The following is a 2,357-nucleotide window of genomic DNA, read 5'->3' as shown; positions in this document are numbered from 1 at the left end:
ATCTCAATAAAGAAAAAGTGTTACTTTTTAAAAATACTGACTAAAACATTGAGTAATATGTATTAAAGTTTCACATTCTTGTGGAAATCCATTAGTAAATTCACTATTATTTATTATTATAAAAGAATTTCTTTTTCAAGTCAGACAACTTGGCTCCCTTCGAAGGCTTGGATCACAGTTCAGAACTAGCCTGGACAGAAAAGTCTATGAGACTCCATTTCTAACTTACAAGTAAAAATATAGGATTGGAGGTATTTCTCAAATGGTAAAATGCCACTTGTGAATAAGATAGCCAAGAAAGGAAGCTTGGAGCCCTGATGTCCAGGGGCTGCACACACGCACGCACACACACACACACACACACACACACACACACATTTTTTCCATATTGAAAACGTAAGTTGATTTTTTAATTCCCTTTTCATCCTACCACCCAACTCTGAAAATGTCAATCCTGTATTTAAATTCATTTTTAAATAAGCAAGTGATGTCTTTCCTCACGATGGTCTATGGATGCCACTGTGGGCAGTGCCAATGATGCAAATCTCAGCAGATACTAGGAGATAAAAAAGGGAGAGAGAGAGAGAGAGAGAGAGAGAGAGAGAGAGAGAGAGAGAGAGAGAGAGAGAGAGAGAGAGAGAGAGAGAGAGAGAAACACCAATATGTTAAAGTCACACAATCATTAAATGAAATCATCAAATGAAAAACAGCCCAATATGTGTGAGCAGAAGAAAAGAGATGCCCACACGTGGCAGGTGTGACCCTCCAACCCAGAGAGGGCCTGGAAAAGCAGGAATAGGCTCTGGATCTCACCTGTGATCCCTGGGCCTGCTGCTCAGGATCTGTCCCATATGGTGCTGCTGAACCTGGGCCTAGAAAAGGGCAAGGCCTTGCTGTATTCCAGAGCCATGTGCAGTCCCTCATGCTCAAGTCCCTGATCTCCTTCTTGATGATGCTCATTGCCCCATGCCTCAAGGGCTGCTGGGAGTATCCTTCCCCTTCCAGAGCAGGACCCTGAATCTCATCTTCCCCCAGAGGGGCCATATGCTTTGTCTTTCTCTACTTCACAGAGAATTTACATTTTTGCCACCTAAAGAAATGAATGTAAGATTGTGTTTTTATGGGGGTTTTGGTGCGGGTTCTGATAGTTGAACTCAAGGTCTGGGTGTTGTTTCTGAGCATTGTTTTTGTGTAAAGCTAGTGCTCTACCACTTGAACCACAAATACACTTCTGGCTTTGTTGGCTAATGGCATATAAAAGACTCATAAATGTCCTGCTCCAGGCTTGCTTGGAACCCTGGTCCTCACATCTCAGCTCTCTAAGGAGCTAAGTTTACAGGCCTAGGGTATGGTTGGTGCTCAGCTAAGTGTGAGTGATTTTAATGTAACTTGTAAGTGTTTAGACATAAACTGTTACAGTTGTGTTTGCATTGGGCTCTCTGCTTATGGACAAAAGACATGAGATCAGAATAATTCTGGTAAGTTGTCCTCTTTGACAAGGTAAACATCCATTTTATTTCACTGAGAGCCCGGGAACAGGTCCCTTGTACCTTAGCCTCTTTCCTTAGTAATTACTCAATACTTACTTCCTTTACTATCAGTGTATGTTGAATGTATAAGGGCAACTATCTTTTTATTATTAGCACAAAGTGGTAAGTTTACACTTCATAAAGGGCCAAAAGTTATTGGATCTGAAGTTTCCTTGTTCCTACTTCTCTAGTGGACAACAAATAAGTCTTCATAATGCTTGATGCAGACATTTGACATGGTAGTCTAACACTCATTTCTTTTGTTTAGTTAGGCTATTTTGGTTCTCATTGAAGCTTTATGGTAGTAAAATTCATCAGTACCCTTTTGTTGTATACACACTACCCTTTTGTTGTATACACACTAATCCAGAAATGGCATTCAAGACAAAAGCAAATGCTTACAGAACATTGAGCACTCTTTTCTTTGAGTCACTGTAAAAAGAATGACCGGTTTGGCTTCCACACATTTCTGTCTCTGGGCAGATGCTTTTATGTTTTCCAGCAATGGCCCAGCAAAATTACAGACAGTGTTGTGTGTGTCTCTGTGATGCATGAGTCAGTGACATCACTCCATTGACCCACAGTTACAGCACTGAATGACATCAAGATCTCTGGACTCAGCGAAATGAGCTTGCTTGTCCTTTGGAGTCCTGACTGTATAATGCAGTGGTGACTTGACAATATTCCCACTTCAAGCTCCTCAACACTTCTGATTATTTAAGAGGCTCTTCTGAATCAGGCCAGTTCTCGTAGAATTTTAAAGAACATTGAGAGATACAGAGTCTGAGCCTATCTAATATTTTGTCCTCTCTTTGAGGAGCTTTTTCT

The 2,357-nt window shown here is 40.9% G+C and overlaps 1 non-coding gene across 1 annotated transcript; it reads left to right on the top strand.

The window, feature by feature from the left end:
• Positions 1-479: 479 nt before the first annotated feature.
• On the top strand, positions 480-563 carry LOC138814342 (small nucleolar RNA SNORD35). The gene has a single exon (XR_011367932.1). It is a non-coding gene; the product is annotated as a small nucleolar RNA SNORD35 (small nucleolar RNA).
• The last annotated feature ends 1,794 nt before the right edge of the window (positions 564-2,357 follow it).

This window comes from Dipodomys merriami, unplaced genomic scaffold (genome assembly GCF_024711535.1).
Source record: "Dipodomys merriami isolate MVZ:Mamm:240054 unplaced genomic scaffold, mDipMer1.0.p SCAF_6, whole genome shotgun sequence".
Lineage (NCBI taxonomy): Eukaryota > Metazoa > Chordata > Mammalia > Rodentia > Heteromyidae > Dipodomys > Dipodomys merriami.
Note: the sequence above shows the minus strand (reverse complement) of the source record. Positions and strands in the feature narration are given on the sequence as shown.